Source organism: Pezoporus occidentalis, unplaced genomic scaffold (genome assembly GCF_034315485.1).
Source record: "Pezoporus occidentalis ecotype Australia unplaced genomic scaffold, CSIRO_AGI_Poc_V1 ctg70, whole genome shotgun sequence".
NCBI classification, from domain to species: Eukaryota; Metazoa; Chordata; class Aves; order Psittaciformes; family Psittacidae; genus Pezoporus; species Pezoporus occidentalis.
The window spans coordinates 3,510,140-3,519,686 of record NW_026916053.1 but is presented as its reverse complement, the minus strand read 5'-3'; the positions used below and the strand labels follow the sequence as shown (position 1 = coordinate 3,519,686).

The 9,547-nt window shown below is 47.6% G+C and overlaps 1 long non-coding RNA gene across 1 annotated transcript; it reads right to left on the bottom strand.

Moving 5' to 3' along the window:
- Nucleotides 1-1,498: 1,498 nt before the first annotated feature.
- On the bottom strand, nucleotides 1,499-6,201 carry LOC134175830 (uncharacterized). Its single transcript, XR_009969159.1, has 3 exons — nucleotides 6,059-6,201; nucleotides 4,972-5,102; nucleotides 1,499-2,547 (listed from the first exon to the last, which is right to left on the bottom strand). It is a non-coding gene; the product is annotated as an uncharacterized LOC134175830 (long non-coding RNA).
- Nucleotides 6,202-9,547: the final 3,346 nt, after the last annotated feature.

The window sequence follows — 9,547 nt, the reverse complement described above, 5'->3', positions numbered from 1 at the left end:
GTAATTCCATCAGTGCCGCTGGTGCAGAACCCGAGCGGGTGATCTCAGAAGCGTGCCTGGCCCCTCAGCTGGTGTTTTCTACTTTTCAATCTATTAATTTGACAAAGATTTTCTTGGGCGGCTGAAACTGCAGATCCAGCCTGCGGGGCTGAGAGGGAAGGGGGGTGAAAACGAAGCCATGTGTGCATTTTTTCTGCATCTTTTCTCATCTCCACCTGCATTGTTCTGCTTGGTAGGATTTTAAAGACAGCCGAAAAAAACACAGTATGTGTTGGAGGCAGATCTGCAGCGAGGCTGGGGGGTCACTGCAGCCTCTGACTATCCCCAGTTAAATGCATTTCCCTTGGTTGTAGACTTATTTTCCTCTGAGGCTGTTTTACTCTGGTGACCAAAGGAAAACGAGTTCAGATTTGGCTGTGCACAAAGGAAATCACATCCTTAACGTAATGCAGGCAATTCTAATTATTAGTTATATTAATTACTATTACCATTGCACCAAAGGGTTGCAAATAGCATAGAAACATCCCCTTCTCTTTCGCACTGTGTAGGGTTATTTTTTTCCCCTCCAGCATTTCCTTGATGGCACCAATTAAGAAACACAAGACAAATGTTCGGGAATCAGATTGCGGGTGGTAATTGTCTTGACAATGAAGAAGGCAGAGCAGAGCCCGCAGCCTGCTGCTCTGCAGGTACCGCCACGCTGCAGTGCTGACAGCAGTAAAAACTTGTCTCTGACAGTAAACTAAGCATGTATGACCCGGAAGACATAGAGAGCAGATAAGGGCAGTAACAGAGACTCCATTTAGTGCTATTAAAATGGTTAAAGTAGACTTAGGATCAGAGATGCCAGCCTGAAACTTGAGAAGCTCTGAAAGTGAGGAGTGGCAGATGGATGGCCCGTGAGCCAGCCTGGTGCTCTGGTTCCCACAGCACAGCCGACTCATCCCATGTTCCTAAGCTAGGAATTCTAACAAATAAGGATATTTCACTATAAAAAGCGTTTTGGTTTTTTTTGTTGTTTTTTTTTTTTTTTTGCAAAGCAGCTTTCCTGAGAATTTTATGCTGAAAGGACAAGTGGTTTCATCATCACTTTGTAGGATTCTGCCAGTCATTGCAGTAAGAGAAAAGGCTTTTTCTAATTAAAATACCAAGAGACACTCACAGGTACTGCCCTGTGCCCTGCAGAGCTATTGCTCAGGATGGGACACATCAGCATCTTAAGTATTTAGCTTGGATCTGGGTTGCTTGATGAGGGCTGCAGTGAGCAGCTTGCGCAGGCTCAGTCCTTAGCCCTGGTGCCAGGATATTGCTGTGACCCTCAAGACACCAGTGATGCTCGGGACAGTCCTCGTCTCTTTCCCCTACACCCTCCAGTGCTGCCCTCCAAGGACCATCAGGGCAAGGACCACTGAGTCCGACATCCGAGCATGGATGCGACGATGCTGCAAAAGCCCCTTGGATGTGTTTAAGAGAAGAAACGCCTCATTTCATTGCCATCTATGTGACAAACTGATTTATGGCAGACAGTGGCAGAAAGTGTCTGACACAAAAAATATTTTTTAATCAAGGCCTGATCACCATAAAAAATGCACTATTTCAGTCAAATATATCCAGCTGCAAATACCCTATATGGTAGCATTAAGAAGATGTAAACTCTCAGATCTATTATAAACAACTTCTTAAGGTAGCTGAGGCTTGGAGGATTTTGACACAGGGAAGGATGAGGGGTGTCATAATTCCATATGTGTCCAGGGATTATGGACTTCTTAATGAAATTTCCAGGGTTTGTGGGAGCTTTTGATATACATCTGTGACAGCTGCCATGACTAGTACAGGTCCTGAGGTAGTGTTATTTTTTTGCCCATCTCCCTATAGCTTCGCTTGTGGTCCGTAACACTGAGGTTCCCTGACACCTCATGCACAAACTGCCGTGTCCCATCTGATGTCCATCTGATGTCTTCTGTCCCTTCTCCTGTTCTCAGCCTTCCTTTTCCCTGCGAATCTCCAAGGTACTTTAAGAAGAAACCTCACGTCCCACAGCTCAGCAGCCTCTCCCTGCTCCTCGAGTCTTTAGCCCTATTTTCCCATCCATCCTTTCCCCCCTGTTACTTTCTATCCCACTCCGTGTATGCCCAGAACCTCAACTACTCCCCCAGGACAGCAAACCAGACAGGAAAAAATGAAGGAGTAATGTTCTCCAAAGCCTAACCCAATGGGTGGATTTTCACATCTCCACCAGCATCTCCCTCTTGCTCCTTCCAGCCGCGGGACCGTCTCTCCTTGCCTGCCATCTTTTACCCTCCATCCTATTACAAACACAGCAGTGGATCATTTGTTTCTTGTCCTTGAGGCATTGCCAGCGTGCAACCTGCCGAGCTGGCTCCAATTCGTCATGCTATTCCTCGTGGCTGGTTGGTTCCCCATCTCTCTGTGCAATAGCAAACATATATCGTCCACGACTTCACTCCTTCTCTTTTATCTTCCACTCCATCTTCTGAAGGTGTGTTCATTTCTTACGTTCCTGTTTATGCTGGGTTTGAAGACGGGCTGCAGAAAAAAAGCTGGGGCTGGTTTATGTCAGTAAAAGTATAGGAGTTGCTCAAGCCACTGGGTATCAGCAAAAATCAAGACTAAGGTAAGGAAAGAGAAGCAGGAAAACTTGGAAATTTTGATCCAAGTAGTTCTTTTCTCCCTTTCACCCATTCTAATCTGGGGGAATTTGGCCAAACCAAAAATACCCTAATTCATGGGAGCAATTTACATGCACAAAAGAAACGGAAAGGCTGCTAACTCCCCACTTACAATGGCTTTTTGTTTCGTTTTTGCCCTCTCCTTGGTCTATATTGAAAACAGCGGGAGTGATAAATAAGCAAGACCAGACAGAAAGAAAACTGCCTTTACTCCTTTGTTTGCTCTTTTCTGGAGTTTTTAGAAGAGTTTTGGATCAGTGTGTTCCTATCGGTGCATTTTGCCTCTGCCCAGCTGAATTAGCGCTACCTCTCTGAATAGCAAAGCACGAATGGCCCCAGGAGGGGGGAGAGGTGACTCTCCCCATTCTTTGGCAAAAGCAATAGCTGTTTTGGGGATAAACAATGATGAATTGGCTCCAGCTTCTTGCCAAGGCATTAGGTAAGCAATATAGCACAGAGCAAGTCAGTCCTGCCTTTTCCCGGTTGCATTTGTGCTGCTTCACCTCCTTAAATGCACTGGTGCCCAAAATGCCCTTTTGCTGGCTGCCTGTTTAGGGATGGCATTGATTTGAAATGGGCACAGCCCAAGGGACACAAGATGGGATAAGTGAAAGCGGTGTCGTGCTGGGCTCTGATCCTCCCCTCCAGCCTCTGGCCCTGGTTCTGCAGTGTCTGTGTGTCCTTCGTTTTCTGCAACCTGCACTCAGCCCTGCATTGCAGCAGCAGAGGAGTCCCCTCGGCTGCTTGGCTCCTGGAGCTCAGCGCGGGGCTGCACCAACCCACAGCTCACTCAGGGGTGGAGGGGAGAGGCTGGGGACAAGTCCTGGGGGACCCCATCCCTTGAGGGATCCGAGGTTTCCCCAACCCAGCTCTAAAGTCTACCCAAGGGAAGCCCCCTTTGTACCGGAGCAACCTCCTCACGCAAAGCAACCCATATTTACTACTAGTCCTAGGGGAAACAGTCAGTGCTTCAGGATAGATCATCTCTATTCCTGTGTGCTGCAAAGCTCCACTGGACAGACAGACAGACACGCATTCAGGAGAGCCATGCCAGCTGGGTTGATGTAATGAAAAACTGACATCCAAAACTGGGTTGGGGGGGGGGGGGGAGGGTTCTTTCCTATGCCCTTCTCCCACACGTGCACCCCCCAAATGGAAGAGGGAAACGAGCACGGTCGAACTTTTGGCACAGCCTCTCCATTGTGGCTCGAAGGAGAAAATGTTGGGTGCCAGGTTTTTTACTGCAGTGTCAATTAAAATGCCTGGACTAAGATGATGGACACATCGCGTGGAGCTCAGCGCAGCCTCCTGCCTGTTAAGAGACATATTAGAATGAAGAGCAAATGATTGCTGAGAGCAGGGGCTGCTTAAGAGAAAGACTTAAATAAAACCCAACCAAGGGGGAACCAGCCGGTCCGTGCCAAGGTCTCTCAAAGCCTTTGGATGGTTTGAAGGGGCTGGAGGAGGCTGGCAGCTCTCAGGTATGAATCCTGCCCATGCAGACATGCTGCAGATATTTGTCTCTCCAAGTGTGATTACACTTGGAAAAGTGACTTGCCATTACTGCCCTTGTGGGATTCTGGGTTTATTGGCTCTAGATCATTTTCCAGGGTGAAAAAAAGAAGCCATGACAGAAATGAAGGGGTTTCGTTTCTTTCTCTTTGTTTTTCCACTTTGCTTGCTTGCTTTCAGGCTGGCAGCTCAGCAAGCTCACCCTGGGCTTTGGGGGTGAAGAAGAGCCATAGCTCATCCCACTTGTGGGACATAGCGATGGGAAGGGAACCAGCTCCTAGCCTGAAATCACTGCTGTGGTGGCTGTGCTAAAAGGGGCAAAATGTAATAAAAGACATATTTTAGCCCTAAAGTCAGCAGATTTGAGGGTGAACATGCAGGTCTGCGGGGTAGGAAGCTGTTGGGTTTTGCAGACACGTCTGATGTGTGACCACGCTTTAACCAGGTGGGATTCAGTAACAGAATGCAGCGGGGACCAGCTCACCTTGTGGTCCAGGGGATGCTGATGGCACGCACAGGCTTCTGCTAAACCTGCATTAACATTTAACCTGAGCAAACATGGACCTGCTCAGATGGGAAAGGACCTTTCCTTCAGACAGGGGAGGAGTTAACTGGAGTCTCCAGGGTTTGTGCTTAAGTGTGTTGTGGAGTTTGTGCCATTTGGGTCATTTCTTTGGTTTGCTGATTAAGTTTTTCATGGATGGTGCTTAAGTCATCTAAGCCAAAAGGATGCTCTTTGCTCACAGTATGTATGCATTTAGTAACTTACACCTGGGTTAGTCCCTGCTCCCAGGTCCAGTCATGAGGCGTCAGCAACAGAGACAGTTTCCAGTATGATTTCCTCTGGCTGTGTGAGAGCATCACTTGCTATTGAGGCTGCAGCCTCACGCTCCCAGTGAACTGTAAAACCAATTTAAACACGACATTCCACAAATTAATGCAAAGCCCACTGCAATCACACATTGGGCTGCTGAGGAGGCATATTCCAGCCTGGAATTTGTTACCTGGCCAGGCCATTCGTCACTGCATGAGAAGCAAAAACTTTGTTGCCCTTTAGCCCCTTGGTGCAAGGACAAGTGAGAAACATGAATACACAAAGGGCAGCTCCTGCCATCCTCTGCTGGGATGCATTTTTAACCCTGCTCCCAATTCTTTGGGGTCAGTGCCATGCTGTGCTTTAGGTAAAGGGGCATTTTTAGCATCAAGTGCAATAATCAGCCCTTTGGTACCACCTTTCTCTCCAACACAGCTCATCAGCAGATCTCAAAGGGCTTTCTGAAGGTGTGTGAATAATTACCTGCTGCGTGAGGAAACTGAGGCAGGGGGAAGCCTGCAGGACACAGGAAAGAGGATGAGGGCTTTGTATCCTGTGGGAGCTGTGCTGCCTTGCTGAGGTGCCACAGGCAGCAGCCGCCCCGCTCCCAGGAGCCGGGTTTCAGAGGCAATTAGGTGCCTAATGATGCAGGCAGACACCTGGTGGCATTTGCACTGGGAATGAGGTGCTTTACATGCCTAGGCACTTCTGAAAGCCTCACAAGGCATCTACCTGCAGCTGTAAGCTCCTGCAAAAGCCAGAGTGTTTTTAAACTGCTGCCTGGAGGCTGCTCTTGCTGTACAAAGGCAGGTTTGGGTCTTCAGCATGCGGGAGAGGGCTAGAGAGGCACCACTTACTCAACTAGTCCCTTACAAGGAACACCCATCACCACAGGCTTCCCTCTATCCACAGGGTCCCAAAGCTCAATCACTGCACACAAGACCTGTCACCACTTCTAACCCACGCTTCCAGTGCTACCTTTGGGTGAGTCTTTATCCCTTTTTGCACAACCACCCCATACCTGACCCATATGTGCTCATACCTCTTATAGATCCAGGCACAAGATCCACTTCACTTAGCAGGGCAGAGGCAGGTCATAGTCCTTGCAAGTGCAAAGGTGAGTTTGCTGGATGCCACATCTTTACATCCCTCATGCTCATAACCATCTCATCGGGTTTATAAGCTCTCCGGAGAACTCAGCTAGGGTTCGGTTTGGACAGCAAACACTCATAGCTTGGGGCATCAAATGGCTCAGGAAGGTGATAGATGGGGGTACTTAATAAATGCTCAGGTGCTTCTCCACTCCCCAGCTCCTCCCATATTCCAGCAACAAGCTACACCTGAACACCTCACCCAGGCTTTAAAAAGGCTCTCACAGCTTTGTACCCCCTCTCTGCCCATCAGAGCTCAGCCAAAACCTGCCTTGCCAGAGCTTCCCCCCGTCTTGGAGAGTGCTGCTTGCACCATCCAGCTGGAAAGCCAATAATCCATCAATTTATTAAGCCCAGTATTTCTAGGTGACTCCCTTAATTGGGAATTTATTCCAGTGCTGTTTGGCAAAAAGCAGAAGTTCACCCCTCCTCATATATGGTTTATTGTCCCTGTTCGTGGAAAGCAGGCAGAGAAAAAGAACAGCTTCAGTAAATGCAAAGCAATCTATAGGGCAGAATGGGTCTCCTCATCTTCTTTCAGAAGGTTTTATTCAGCTCAGGTTTTCTGTATGATACAGTGATGAATGAAATACCTGGGAACAGTGCAAAGTAATGTTATTTATGGTGAATAGTAAAAGAGCATCCCCTCTCTTAGTGTGCAATTTTGGTAACAGCAGGGTTTTATGATTAAAATGAGGTTTCCCTCAGATCATTTCAATTCATCCCAAACTTAAAAAAAAGGTCTTATGTAGAAGTGGTGTTGGCTTGGTCTTCCCAGTGTTCAACATGTCTTTCAGACATCCATCCCTTGGTAAAGTCAAGGAATGGATGAACACCCCAGTCTTGCTCACCACTGCATCAATTTTGTCATCAATGAGTCCTAATAATCCATAAAGTCAAACCCCACCATCACCTGGGACATTTCAGACTAAACTGAGCCAAGAACTGGCCTTTATCACAGCTCAGCAGTTTGGTGAGCCCAAATCTTGATCTCTGCAAGTGACTTCCAAAGACCACTTAATTCATCACTGCAAGGACGCTGCGCTCAGGATGGGTACCCGCCTTCTAAGACTGCTCCTTATGGCTCCAAATTCAGTAAGCCCTTTGCAAACATGCTTCAGGCTTGGGCTGGGTGATGCCAGCTGACTTGGGTGGCACATGCTTTGGTACCTCGATGGCTTGGGGACCCCGCTTGGCAGGGCTTGGTTTAGAAAATGCCTTCTGCTTGCTAAGCATGGGATGAAAACCCCTTTCTTTTCGTTTTGTTTTGGGTTTCTTATTGTTTTTTAAAACGGTTTGTTTGCTAGTAAATTCACAGTATGGCTGAGATAGCACATTTGTGTTGTTAGGTACAAAGATAATGGAGCTGACAAGTATGCAGAAAGAAAATGATTTGGTTACCTCTTAGCGATGCAGCAGCAACTGGAATGAGCCCCGCATCTGTGGCTGCTTCCAGGCAATTACTGCTTCCCCCCCAGCACTTCTGACAAATGCTTCTGCTCTCCTTCTCCCAGTTGTCAGATGCAGAAGTTGCCGTGAGAAGTGGGTTCCCTCCTTTGGCACTTCTTTTAGCTTTCCTGTGATCAACCTGGAGTATTTCCATGGGGAAAAATCCAAGTGTCGTGGTGTGAAATTCCCCGCACAAGAGGGTGGGATGAGTCTCAGCACTGGCTGCATTTGTGTGCTTTACAGATACCTCAAATGACTTTACTAATATCTGTAATTGAAGACTTTCCCACGTTTGGGGTCAGCTCTGGTTTAGCGTGGGTTTACTGGTATTCCCCCTGGCTGTGCCAAGAGCCCATTACACAGGGTGAAGGAGCTCCCCTTTGGGCCAGCCATTGCCTTCCCTCTGCCACATCCAGCTCTTGTAAAAACAAACACGGGCTCCCTAAGTGCAATTAGCATCTGAGGAATGCCAAGAGAGGGAGATTAATCATTCATAAACTAAACAAATACGGTTCTGATCCCATTAGCCAACAGACAGCGTCTCCCATTAATTTACTTCTGTTTGAGGTGTATCTATTAACCCCTTTTAATCAGCTATTATTCTACTTAAACTCTTAGCTGGGCTTGGTTATCAGAGGAAGGTACCCTTCTGACATGAGATCACATTAAGATTATGGAAAACTTGTCAGGAATGAAGAGCCTTGCATTCGTAATTGAGTTATAACCTAATTAAAAGAAATGAGGTATGCTTCTGAGGAAGGCCCTGCCAGCGCTGCTTCTCCTGAGCATCCTTTTCTCTCCTTCCAGAGGTCTCTCTGCTGAATTTTGTCAGCCTAAACTCAACCAGGCAGGTGTCATCATCCTCTGCCTTAACATGCTCATCCCCGACATGCAGAGCTTTACTCCGTGTATTCCTTTGTACCTATGACAGAGTTGAAAATCTAATGTTTTTAAGAGTCAAAGAGGCACATGCAGTTCATATACTTAGAATCATAGAATAGTTTGGGTTGGAAAGGACCTTAAGATCATCCAGTTCCAAGCGCCCTGCCTTGGGCAGGGACACCTCACACTAAACCATCTCACCCAAGGCTCTGTCCAACCTGGCCTTGAACACTGCCAGGGATGGAGCATTCACAGCTTCCCTGGGCAACCCATTCCAGTGCCTCACCACCCTAACAGGAAAGAACTTCTTCCTTATATCCAATCTAAACTTCCCCTGTTTAAGTTTTAACCCGTTACCCCTTGTCCTGTCACTACAGTCCCTAATGAAGAGTCCCTCCCCAGCATCCTTATACTTACCAGTTTGCAGCCCTCCACTTAAAGTTGATTACTGGTGGTGGACACACGCCTGCTGCAGGACAGGCTCACTCTGCCCCCTCAGTTAGCGAGCATTCTGTCTAGGGAAAATAGTTTAGACTACTGGCAGCAGTGTGTTAGATCTCCAGCTTCCTGAGGTCATCTTCAGTGAGTTGCTTGTTTCTGCCCACATCCAGGAGCAGGAAGCATGAGCTGGGAGAATTGTGTGCTCTGGAGATGCTGCCAGCATCCAGCATCATGGCACATGGTTGTAGCACTGATGCAGGTCGGATGGAGCAGCCAGGCTGAGAGGGGTAGAAGAAGATGATCTCCTGCTTTGGGATCACTGCTTTGCATTTGATACCATAGGTGAATGCCAACAGAGCAAGGGGCCCTGCGTGGGAGCAGGCAGCAGCTGGGTTCTGAAAACACCATTGGGGTGCTGGCTTTGCTCCAGGGTTTGTATCACTCATTTGGCCCAAAAGGGAGAAGCAAAATGAAAAGGCTGTCATAGATTCATAGGATCATAGAATGATTTGGATTGGAAGGGACCTTCAAGCTCATCTAGTTCCAAAACCAGAACAGTTCAAATAGATTTTCCTTCAATTCAGACCAGAATTTTAAGAAGAGTTGGT